General features: G+C 31.5%; 1 pseudogene; it reads right to left on the reverse strand.

Annotated features, from left to right (window-relative positions):
* The window catches only part of LOC149526489 (uncharacterized), a 1,694-nt pseudogene extending 1,476 nt beyond the window's left edge, over positions 1-218 (reverse strand).
* Between the last annotated feature and the right edge of the window lie 13,806 nt (positions 219-14,024).

Consider the following 14,024-nt stretch of genomic DNA (forward strand, 5'->3'; position numbering starts at 1 on the left):
CTCACTGTCTCACCACTTCTAACAAATTCTCTCTTTATGATTCTATTCTTTGCATGATGAGCAATGATGTACAAAAAGATAGCTATCATTTCCTCAACATTCATGTTTTTTGTTGGACTAAGCCTGCCAATGCATTGAAGCATATTACATAGTTTATAAAATGCAGCCCTATACATTCTAATATTTTCAATGCATGTTAAATCAGAATCAAACACCATTCTCCTAAAATTCAATTGCCTAATAAGATGTCTCATATAAGTGCTAATTTTGGATCTTTTACGCTTTCTAGTATGCATTATAATATGATAACATCCTTGAACCAAAGTATTAGCTAAAAGTATCATGTTAAACAACTCAATGGCTAATATAATAGCAGACACCATCATTGTAGTTTGCTCTTAAGAAAACCCTTCCATTGTGTGAGCTAACAATATAAAAAAATAATTAAAATCATGAAATATAAACATTATATAGAAACAGCATAGAGTACGCACAAAGTTAACTTTTCATGTCCACTCCACAAATATTCTATTCTAATGTCAAATAATATTTTTCCACAAATATCCAAATTAAACAATAACACATAATTATGGCTAAAATAACACTCCACCATCACCACATTATTGTTATATGTTCACAAAATCATTTAAGGCTTTAAGAAGCTTAGTCAAAATTATTCAATACATAACAATTGACGTGATTTAGACGAAAAAAGTTAGACGAGAGATATTGATTTCACCTTATAAATTTGTAGAGACTCAGGGTGAGAAAGGATAAAACCTAACCTGTATGAACAATTTTCCTCTCATGTTTTCCATGGATTTATGGATAAATAGGTATAGAGGACTTTTTGGTGATTGAACATTCAGTTGGTACACAGGGAGTTAAAAGGTTTTTATTCTGATTTCTCATACTCTTATTTGGAGTGCATTGGCCATTGCTTGTGTTTAACTTTGAAACTGGATGAACCTATGGTCATCATGAAACTCTAGAAACCAATTATTCTTCATTGTTGTTCTTTATGTTTCCTAAATAGGATGGCAAAATAATATGTTTTTAGTTTTCACTTTTGAACCTTTTATATGAATCATATCACTCAAATGATGAAGATTGCAATGGTAATAAAAATATATTTGGACAAGAATATCCTAATTTATCAGCCTTGGAATGTCTTATCCTGACATTGACCAAAAGCTGGAAAAACTCGTTGGTTGTGTAGCTGAATGAAGTTTTAAGAGAAGTTTGTCATAATTCTAACTTTAGGTCTTAATGCTGCATATCTTTCAAATATCTACGCCTTAGGGGTTAAAAGCTTGAAATTTTCTTATGAAATCCCTTTTTGTTTTCCTGATAATATGGAAATTTAAATTGTCTACCATATCTCAGACATCATTGAACCACACCAACAACATTCACAACTTTCCATTTTAAAGCGCACCCTTGGACACCAACAACATTTACAACTTTCCATTTTAAAGGGCACTTTAGACTATCTAAGAAAGCGCCTTGTAAGTATTCCTTGAAGGATTGCTAACCACAAGAAGCCTTGTAACTTAGGAGGAATAGATAACCTCTAAATGTCTTTAAACCACACCTCTTGTTCAACTTGTTCATGGAAATTGTTAATAGCCATAGAGAAATGCTTAATAGAGAACTTCCCTTTCCTATCATGAACCCATACCAATCGGTCATTCATATCATTTTGTAGTACCACCCCTTGAAGCATTCTAAGGAGGTTTGAAAAAGGACTTCTACCTTCCCTCAGTGAACACATCACATAGTCTGCGCTCCTTATCTGTGGCTATAGAGAACAACCGTGGAAAAGATAAATTAAGTGGACCATCTGATAGCCATTTATCTAGCCAAAAGAACACTCCTTTACCATTTCCAATCACCCATCAACGCCTTTTCATGCCAAGGAAATTTTCCACCCTTTCTTAATTCGCAAGTTTAACTATTTATTGTCACATCATAGACATATTAACCATATTTGATGAAGAAGAAACATGTAGAAATTTTTCCTCCTCATTTTCTCTATAAGGATTATAGTTAATATTTATTACCAACATGTTAAAAATCTAATGGATCTTACACATAATATCAATTGAGAATATGAAAGTGAGAATGTGAAAATGGATTAATTAAGTTAGACTTAATTGAAAGAAGTTGAGAACTTTAGGAACTTAACTAAAAAAAGAAAAACCAAACCTCTCAAAAAAATCCAAAAAAAGATTGAAAGCCCCTTCCTTTAATTGATTATTTCTTATGTTTTTGTGTGTTGATTATGTAGTTGAAAGGAGTTTTTATACCTTTGAATTTGCAGATTTTGATAGAAAACTTATCACAATAGGGATTTGTGGTAAGGGAGCATTTCTATTTTTTTTCATTTATGGTAACTTTTCCTAATCTTTTGTATTATGTATTTTTCTTATTTTTGTATTTTTTGTTTTTATATTTTTATTTGTTTATTTTAATTCACGAATTTGGTAAAACACCCGAATAGAATGAGAGTGTACATCATGTATCCTTATGGGCATATTTAGATTAGTAAAAAATATAATGTATTGCATTCTTTTGTTGTACTTGTTGGAATTTTAATTTTAAAAAATTAAAAATCACATTATCTTTAATGGTTCTAACTTTTAGTTCTATGATAAGTGATATGGTTTTAATGGGATTGTGATAACTACCCATTATTTGAATGAGATTATGATAATTACCCATTATCTTTTGAATTTCCTAATTTTGAGATAGCAATATCTCTTTGATGGAGGGCTTTTGCTTATAAAATAAACGTATGGGTCCCCAACTTAAGGTAATTTCTTAAAAAACAAATACCGTATTACCATCACTGAAAAAATTACCATTTGAGTTGGAAAAACTCATCAGAAATAGACTGAATAACTCTAAAGGTGAGCTTGTGAAGGAAGAAACTGAACATTTGCTATGGTTGAAGGTTAGTGTCGTGATCCTTATTGAATTTTGATTTGTGGGTTTATTTGCAGCGAAGGAACATGCACTGTTATCAAATAATAGTTGATATTTGCTCATATTTATTTATTTCAGCTTTTACTATTATTCATTATTATGTATATGTATATACATGTACATGTGAATATATTTAACATGTGGTATTAAAGTGAAAACAATCTCTATTTAGCATATTTAAGATATAATTCTAATTGTATATTTATTTTTTAATAGTATTTTAGAAAACTATTTAAAGAAATAATAAGCCAAATGCATTTATGATATATCCTTGTCATGTTTTTATATTATTTGAATCTTATATGACATATACATTTGATTTGTTAAAATAAATAATTTTTTCCTTGTTTATATGCTTGAGCTCTAAAGTGAGTGTTTTTTTATTTTTTTTAATTAAAAAAAAAGGTCCTTAAACTCATCCTTTTTATGTTTTGGACCACTTCACCAAATGGGTCCATTTCTATGTTTGTTATGTAACCTAATACATTTTACTGTGCTTGTTTGATTAGATAGTTTGGACTAGAATTTTGGGTTTATACTCTAAACCAGAATAAAGAATATTGAGTTTTATTTTTTTATGCTATTAGTCTGGGTCAAAGTACACAATATTGGGCTGAGCATATTTATGTTATTGGTCTAGGTCAAAACTAACAATATTGGGTTTACTTTTATGCAATTTATTTGGATCATAATAAATGGATATTGGGCTTAGTCTATTTATGTTTTTGTTTGAGCTTATTGGTTGTTAATTTGAATAGACCATTATATGTCTGAAACTAATGGGCCTATAAACTTAAAAAAAGGTAAACTCATTTAAATGAAGCTAATTTTGGATCTAATTTTGTTTTCTAGACCTAATTTGTTTGACTAAATTAATCATGGAAGGAGTTTAATTAGTCAAAATTAAGCTCATTTATTTATTTATTATTTGGTCAAGACATTATTAGTATAATAAATTAATTGATATTTAATTTATGTTTGTCTTGATTATTATAATGATGTCATGTGATCATATATATTTAAATAATTGAGATTAGCCACAACATTTTAATTATGATAAGATATACATTAAAATATATATATAAATATTATTTATTTGGATCACATCAAGTTTAAATAACATCATATTCTAATTAAACATGTTTATTTAATTATTTTACCTCATAAGGAAATTATTATATTTTCATGATTAATTAGGATGAAATAGAAATTATTTTATTTCTTAATTAGCCCACAAGTATTAGGAAATTTTAATAATTTGTAGTTTCATCATAAAAGTTAATGAATTATTATGTGTTAGAATCTTTGCCCACAAGTAGATTTTGATGACATGTCGATTTATGTATATTTTGATTTGTCTTACATTGGTAAGCTCATCTTTCTAATTGATGGTTTATGCTTCATATATTATTAAGTAAGCATGTTTATTTACTTATTTATTTATCTGCAATTGGTCAAACTTTAATGGTTTCTAATGATAAAGTTCCCCACTTGAGTGGTGACAATTACAAAAGGTGGAAGGAGAGTGTTCTTCTCCATTTAGGATGCCTAGACCTTGACTATTCTCTTCATAAGGATGAGCCTACCATACCTACGAGTACTAGTACTCAAGCTAAGATAGCATTGTATGAATGATAGGAACAGTCAAACCGTTTAAGTATGATGTTTATCAAATCTCACATTATGACTAGTATTCGTGGGTTGATACCTGATTGTAAGAATGTCAAGGATCTAATGAAGGCTATTGATGAACAATTTAAGTCTTCTGATAAAGCATTTGCTAGCACCTTAATGATCATCGATGAAGCTCATTGGAGTTAAAGGCGTTTGCAAGCACATTATGCTAATGAAGGATATTATTCCTCAATGAAAGTCCTTGAAGATGGAGATTTTTGATGATTTCCTAGTGCACGTTATCGTAAACTCTCTTCCATCTCAATATAATGCTTTCAAAATCTCTTATAACACACATAAGGATAAATGGTCAATTAATGATCTTTTGACCATGTGTGTTCAAGAAGAAGTAAGATTGATTCAGGAAATGGGTGAAAGTGCATATCTGGTAACAGGAAATAATAAACAAGCTTTTAACAAGAAAGAAAAGGGAAAATCAAATGCAACTGGCAAGTCAAATGGACCTACCCATATTGGAATGAAAGACAAATCTAGATGTTTCTTCTGTAAAAAGAAGGGACACATGAGGAAAGGTTATCCTAAAAGAAAGGTTTGGCTTGAAAAGAAAGGTAATCTCATATCTTGTGCGTGTTATGAATCTAATATGGTTTATGTTTCCCATAACACTTGGTGGATTGATTCTGGTTCTACAATCCATATTTCTAATATTGTGTTGGGTTTTCTAAACCTAAGGAAATCAACAAAGAGTGAATGCAACATCTATTCTAGAAATCGAAAGCCTTCACATGTAAAAGCTATTGGAATGTACATACTAGTTTTATCAACTGGTTTTGTTTTGGATTTAGAATGAACTTTTTACATTTCAAGTTTTTTCTAGAAATTTAATTTTTGTTTCAAGACTTGTACCTATGGGTTTTTCCTTCAACTTTTTTAGAACATCCTGTAATTTATTTAAAAATGCAATGGTTGTTGGAAATGGTACAATGGATGATGGTTTATTCAAAATTCATTTAAACAATAGTGTTCCTTATAGTTTGATGGCTACACATGATACTGCTAGTATTAAACGTTGTGTTATGAATAAGAAAACTTCTATGTTATGGCATCAGAGATTGAGGCATATCTCCATTGAGAGAATCAAAATATTAGTAAACAATGAAATTTTAAAAACTCTTGACTTTACTGATTTTGATACTTGTGTACACTACATTAAAGGAAAGCATACTAACAATACTAAGAAAGGTACCAGAAAGAGTTCTGAAATTTTAGATATCATACAAACTGACATTTGCTACCCTGATATGTGCTCGAGTGGTCAAAAATATTTTATCACTTTTATAGATGATTACTCACGATTTATGTATCTCTACTTGCTTCATAACAAGAACAAAACATTGAATGCTTTTAAAATATTTAAAACAGAGGTAAAGAAACAATGTGGAAAACAAATTAAAATTGTGAGGTCAAATAGAGTTGGTGAATACTATGGTAGGTACACAAAAATTGGACAAACACTTAGTCCATTTGCTGAGTTTGTTCAAGAGCAAGGTATTATAGCCCAATACACCTTGCTTGGCTCACCATCTCAAAATGGTGTAATAAAAAAGAGAAATCGAACATTAATGGATATGGTAAGGAGTATGCTTAGTTACTCCAAACTTTCTTTATCCTTGTGGAGTGAAGCCCTTAAAACAACAGCATATATATAAAACAGGGTTCCAACTAAAGCAATTCCTAAAATGCCATTTGAATTATGGAAAGGCTAGAAACCGAGGTTAAGTCATGCACACATTTGGGTTTGTCCAGTTGAAGTTAGGGTTTACAATCCACAAGAAAAGCAGTTGGACCTAAAGACTATAAATGGATATTTTATTAGATATGCTGAAAAGTCCAAGGGTTACAAGTTTTATTGTCCAACTCATACAAGTAGATTTGTTGAATCAAGAAATGCTAAGTTTCTTGATATAGACGTGTTTAATAAGAGTGTTCAACTTAAAAACTTAGTTTTTGAAGAAGATCATGTTCTTGATATTACTTCTGCATCAAGTAACACAGTGGTTGTTCATCCAAATAGGATGGACATTGAGGAACCAATTATTCAAGCTCTATGTCCTATTGAAAATGCTTTAGAATATCTTATTGAGCAACCACCACAAGTGGAACAACTTGTTGAACAACAATTTCCACAAGAGGTTGTTGATTCAACATTAAAAAGATCAACTAGGGCAAGAAAATCAACAATTTCTACAAATTATGTTGTGTATCTACAAGAATCTGACTATGATGTTAGTGTCGAAAATGACCCAGAAACGTTTTCACAAGCATTGGAAAGTGATTAATCTAAACTTTGGTATGATGCCATGAAGGATGAGAAAGGTTCTATGGCCAATAATCAAGTTTACGATCTTGTTGAGTTGCCTAATGAGGTGAAGCCCACTAGTTGTAAATGGGTATTTAAAACCAAGAAAGATTTATTAGGCAACATTGAGAGAGACAAGGCTAAACTTGTTGCCAAACGATTCTCACAAAAAGAAGGAATTGATTATCAAGAGACATTCTCTCCTGTTTTGAAAAAGGATTCTTTTCATATCATCATGGCATTAGTTGCTCATTTTGACTTAGATTTACATCAAATGGATCCTTAATGGAGATTTAGAGGAAGAGGTTTATATTAAACAACCTGATGGGTTCTTTTCGAATAAAAGTGAGCACCTGGTTTGCAAGCTTAAAAAGTCCATATATAGACTGAAACTGGCCTCCCGTAAGTGGTATTTAAAGTTCCACAACGTTATCATTTCATTTGGTTTTGTAAAAAATGTTATGGATCAATGAATATACCACAAGGTTAGCAGGAGTAAGATTATCTTTCTAGCTCTATATGTAGATGATATTTTCTTGCAACCAATGATATGGGATTGCTACATGAGGTAAAACAATTTCTTTCTCGACATTTTGCCATGAAAGATATGGGGGAAGCATCTTATGTCATTGGCATCAAGTTTCATAGAGACAAATCTCAAGGTATCCTGGGTTTGTCTTGAAAGGCCTATATCAATAAGGTTTTAGAGAGATTTTGGATGAAAGATTGTTCACCTAGTGTGGCGCCTATTGTAAAGGGTGACAAGTTCAATTTGAACCAATGCTCCAATAATGAACTTGAGAGGGAACAAATGAGAAACATTCCATATGCTTTAGCTATTGGAAGCTTAATGTATGCTCAAGTCTACACTGGACTAGACATTGCATTTGTAGTTGGAATGTTGGGAAGATATCAAAGTAATCCAAGCTTAGATCATTAGAAGGCTGTAAAAAAGGTCATCAGGTACCTTCAAGGGACTAAAGATTTCATGCTTACATATAGATGATCCGACATCTTGGAAGTTGTTGGATATTCAGATTTAGACTTTGCAGTTTGTGTTGATTCTCGAAAGTTAACATCTGGATATATCTTCATGCTTGCTAGAGGAGCTGTATCTTGGAGAAGTGCAAACCAATCTTTGGTTGCTACATCTACCATGGAAGTTGAGTTTGTTTCTTATTTTGAGGCTACATCACAAGGTATTTGGTTGAGGAGTTTCATCTCTGGATTTCGAGTTGTTTAATCAATCTCTAAGCCATTGAAGTTGTATTGTGACAATTCTACTGCTATGTTTTTTGCTAAGAATAATAAGAGTGGAAGTCGAAGTAAACACATCGACATTAAGTACTTAGCCATCAAAGAGCACATTAAAGGAAATGAAGTGCTTATTGAACACATTCATACTAAGTTAATGATTGCAGATCCTTTAACGAAAGGCATGCCACCTAATATGTTTAAGGCTCATGTAGTGAAAATGGAATTAATTTTCGATTTGTCACTTACTATTTGAGTTGAGATTCTAGCACATTTTTTTCTGTAATGAAACTCTGTTTTTGTTTGTTTTCTCATTTATGATAGTATACATATATGTTTGAGAACAACAAATATTTAAGGACCCAGAATGAACACTTGAGGTTTATTCATAAAGTGATGTTATGAAGTTTATTCAAAAAAGGAAAAATTGCATTGTAATACATGGAAGGTAATACTTTTTTATAAAACAACTAACTGCCATGATTCGTATAACTCCATTTTTCTGTTTAAGCATATAGGGAATAAGCCATTATCTTTAATTATGTTACAAAAATAATTGTGTTATAAAAGTTTGGACCAAGTGGAAGAATGCTGAAATTTTTAATTTTAAAAAATTAAAAATCACATTATCTTTAATGGTCCTAACTTTTAGTTCCATGATAAGTGATATGGTTTTAATGGGATTGTGATAACTACCCATTATTTGAATGGGATTATGATAATTACCCATTATCTTTTAAATTCCCTAATTTTGATATAGCAATATCTCCTTGGTGGGAGGGATTCTGCTTATAAAATAAACATATGGGTCCCCAACTCAAGGTAATTTCTTAGAAAACAAATACGGTATTACCATCACTGAAAAAATTACCATTTGGGTTGGAAAAACTCATGAGAAATAGACTGAATAACTCTAAAAGTGAGCTTGTGAAGGAAGAAGCTAAACATTTGCTATGACTGGAGGTCAGTGTTGTGATCTTTATTGAATTTGATTTGGTGGATTTACTTGCAGCGAAGAAAGATACACTGTTATCAAATAATAGTTTATATTTGCTCATATTTATTTATTTCAACTTCTACTATTGTTCATTATTATGTATATGCATATACATGTGCATGTGAATATATTTAACAATACTATTAATTGATGTACTTCATTATTTATTATTAATGGGAACTCGAACTTCATTACTCTATTCACAAGTTTTCTAACACTAAAAGTAATAAAAAATATAATAAAGTAACTAATACCCAAAAAAGAAGCTGTCTATAAGTTACTTTAGAAGAGATCAATGTCCCTAAATCTATAACTATTTCCTTTTTTACATATGACAATAGTGATCAAATCTATTGTATTCATCTAAAGAAATTGTAATAAATCTTATTTTTCGGTTGTTTCAGACATTCATACTCCTCTTGATCACAATCAATAGTTGATGACTTGGAGGGCATAATAAATCTTTTTTATATATAGAGTATTGTCGTCTATTGCTTATAAAAAACAAATTAGAAAAGTATGCACAGATAGTAATAAGTATTATAATGGAAAATTTAAAATATCTATTATAAAGCAAACAAAACCAAATGGTATTAAGGTTTTGCTCTCTTCACAAAAATGAACTTCTAAAAAATATAAGTTTTTGGAAGAAAGCATTTTTTTTGAAAAATCCTTTTTTTTATTGTTTACATGACACTGTGAAAGATATTTTTTATTGTTTGAATGACGTTCTATATGAAAAAATTTTGTTTCCATAAGTAAAATATTTTTAAATGATCTCGACATTAATAAATCTAAAATTCTTGTGGAACACTAAATGTTGCTATCTTGGATTAAAAAATATTTTGCGATATTTAGATAACACCAAAAAAGAGTTTTTGTGCGTGCAAGGAAATTTATTCAAATTTTCTCAAAGCTAGAATTTGTCAATATTATCGTCAACTATCTGCAAGGCTATTCCATTTTACTACAAACAAAAAATGCAAAGGTGAAGAATTACATGAAATTAAGAAGGCATGCCTCGAAACCCCAGGTGGCAGGTTGGGTATTAAGGAGAATTGCACGACTGGGAAAAGAAATACTTGAGCAACTGTTCTTAATGGGGTAAGCTTAAGGTTGAATATTAATGTGATTTTTTGGATTTGAGGGGATGACAAGATCTTAATGTGTTACACATTAAAATTTTTTAGCATACACTAGTATATATGTAAGATTTAAACTCGAGATACATTTTGTGAATAAAATCATAAGATTCATTAAGTTAAAGTGGATAATGCCTCACAAGTTACATACAATTCTCCCTAATTAAACTGCCGAAAATGAGTTAAACACTGTTTTTATAGTGCAGTGTATAATATACCATCAAGTAATAGGCCAAATTGATAACCTTCAAGGGCACTGTTTTGTAAATCTGATATAGAAAATAAAAGAAAACAGTGCGCATTCTACATACAATATACCCTTACCATTGACATTGGCAACATGCTTGTGCATTTATTATGTTTTGCAGTTTCGGTTATAGATTCCGCATCGTTGTGTGGGTGGACTCGTGTTTCTAGGGGGGAGGCAGCTTATATAGGAAGTCCCGGGCCTGCCGCAGGTCACAGCCGGTTTCTTAGAATTAAGGGCAGCAAGAGACACAAAGATTTCATCCGCGAGCATTCTGGCAATAGCCGAGTGTTGGAAAATTAACTCCAGCTTCATGTTGTCAGCGATGGTGGCATTGTTCTGGACACAGAACTCCTTCAGTGAAGTGGCTGCTGCTCGACATGGGCTTGTATCGAGCAGAATAATAAGCTCAATTAGGATTCCAGTAAGCGAGAAAGCCCTTAAAACAGAAACTTCCAGGTTTCCTTTCGCTCGTCTCATTTTAAACTGAGAACTCTTTCAAATACAGATGGAATTGATGAATTTGGACCCTTAGAGAAAAGATCTTATAGGGAAAATTTTGTAAGTGGTTGGAGTCGGTGGGGTGAACAGAAGAATAATTTTCCTCTGCCACCAAATTCTGTCCCCTGTTCCACTCTTAACAGTGCTTTCCACGTGGATTTAACCCCTTTTTTCGTTAATTTGTTTATCAACTTTTTCTTATCTTGATTAATTATGTGTTGCTCTGTTATAGGATTTCAGTACCAATAGGTTTTGGTTAAGGTTATTACATTTATTGGAAAAGAATGACATTTAAATTTAAATCTTCTTTTTCTTTTAAACTCACTCAAATGAATTTATTAAAGCAATTGAGTTTTAAACTTTTAATTATTCTAAAAATCATTGCTCAAGTATATGATCCATAGCAAATCTCATTAATTATGACGCTTTACTATATTATCATACGTAATTATCATCGTACATGTAATGGAAAGATAAAAGTTAAGATGGGTTCATGAGAAATGGACAAAACAATGATATTGGATTTGACTGGCAGTGAAAACGGAAATCATTCCTTCAGTTGGACAACTGATCGGGAAGAGAATTTTGTCTATTATGAAGCTAAGTGAGTGCCAATTGTTCAGGACACCAGTAACAAATTTTCTGTTCTCCCCCTCACATAGATAATGGTGGTGGTAAGTGCACCGGAGATGGTGCGTTAAGCAATAATTTTAGGTTGTTTATGAATTTATTTTATTTTTAAGAATTTTTCTATCTCTTGCAGTTAATAATTATTTTATATATGTGAAGAATTGTTTGATTGTAATTGTAATTTTTATATGTGTAATCTTATCAAAATAAATTCCAAGTTAAAACTTTTTTTAATCAAATTCTACATTTAAAATTCCTATGTTCTATTGTTTTTCGGGAATTTGGACTTCTGCTTTTGGGCGCCGGTGGCTAAAAGTCGCCGCGCTTGGGCGGCTGGCGGGCCTGCATCCAGAGCTCACCAGCTCCAGAACTCAAATAATTTTGGGAACAAAATGGGCGTTCACCGTTTTCAGATTGGCCTTTGTTGGAGTTAGGCTGTGCTTGCAATTCTCCTTAATGTGAAAAGTTAGTTTTTAATTTGAAAGCAGTGTGTGTGTTAGTTACATGTTTTTTACTTTGTGGTTATTTAGTTTCTTTTATTTTGTGGTTATTTTATTTTATGGTTTTTTGGTTTTTCATGTTAGCCATGTTTTTGGCAGTTAAAGCAAATCTAAGGGACAACCCACAAACTTAGTGATGTGGCAATCCCAAGTAGTGCTATTTACTTTTTTTAAAAAATTTTATCAGTTTATTTTTTAACATTATTTGTTGTAATGCTATGAAAATTGTTATCCTTATTAATAAAATTGTGTGTGATTATCTTTTTTCATTTTGTCTTTTAGCACTCAATAATCTTTTTAAGTTTCTCAAAATTTGAATATGGTATCAGAGCAGTTGTCTTAAGGGATTGTGTTAGTGTAAAATAACTTCATAAAAAAAATTCTTATTAGTTTTTCTTCCTTACCCTTTATTGTCTATCTTCAAAATGCCAAGAAATTGACTTTTACAAATTTCAATGCAGTCGCTCCATCTGTTTTTACAGGAGAAAACTATCCAATATGAGCAGTAAAAATGAAAACGTATCTTCGTATATTCAATCTTTGGGATATTGTTGAAGTTGGTGGGAATCCTCTTGAGATGAGGCGATCAAATCCAACAATCACACAATTGAAGTAGCATAGAGAAGAAATTGTTAAAAGGTATAAAGCTTTATCTTGTATTCATTTTACTGTTTTCGACTCGATTTTTACTCATATAATGGATTGTGAGTCTGCAAAACAAGCATGAGACAAGTTAAAGGTTGAGTTTCATGCTAGTGATAGGGCCCGTCAAATACAAGTCCTAAATCTGCTTAGAGAGTTTAAAGTATTCAAAATGAAAAATGAGGAAAGTAGTTAATTAGTTGAGATTACTTGAGGAAAATTTACCAAAGAGAAGAACAGTCAACAAATTCCTTGTAAGCTTGTTAGAGAAATTTGAGGCCAAGATATCTTCTCTGGAGGACTCAAAGGACATGCTCACATTTACTGTGACAAAGCTTGTAAATGCTCTTCAAACTCAAGAGCAAAGAAGATCTTTGAGGTAGGAAGATTATATAGAAAGTGCTTTACTAGCACGTGCAAGTGAGAAGAAAAATGGTGATAAGAAACACAGTAAGCAAAAGGCTCAGTACTCTCCATGTTCTTACTGTAAAATATGCAACTGCAACAATACTGAGCGTTTTTCCTGGTACAGATCTAATGTTACATGTAGGTCTTGTAACCAGCTTGGTCATGTTGAGAAAGTTTACAAGAACAAAGCCGATCAAGGAGAAGAAAAAGTTGCAATAGTTGAAGAACATGAGGTGAATGAGGAGGTGTTATTCATGGCCAAGATTCCCGAGAGGTTAATAAGCTCCAAAGCATTGGAAGATATGAGTGTATGTAAGCAACATGTTGCCTTTTTTGACCAAGACAATGATGGAATTATTTATCCATGGGAGACTTACAAAGATAAGCATGGGAGTGATTTAGGAACATATGACTCTAAAGGATAGATTTAAATTCTAATCCCAATTGACAGTATTGAAAACTGACCCTAAAGAGGTGTGTTGGAGTTAGGCTCTACTTGCAATACTCCTTAATGTGAAAAGTCAGTTTTCAATTTGGAAAAGTAGTGCTGTGTGCTAATTACATGTCTTTTACTTTGTGGTTATTTAGTTTCTTTTATTTGGTGGTTATTTGATTTTTCATGTTAGCCATGTTTTGGCAGTTAAAAAAAAAGTTAAGGGACAACTCACAAACTTAGTGGTGTGGCAATCCTAAGTAATGCTATTTATTTTCTTTTAATTTT

The sequence above is a fragment of the Theobroma umbraticum genome, unplaced genomic scaffold, assembly GCF_002168275.2.
Source record: "Theobroma umbraticum cultivar Fairchild unplaced genomic scaffold, ASM216827v3 scaffold_12.0, whole genome shotgun sequence".
Lineage (NCBI taxonomy): Eukaryota > Viridiplantae > Streptophyta > Magnoliopsida > Malvales > Malvaceae > Theobroma > Theobroma umbraticum.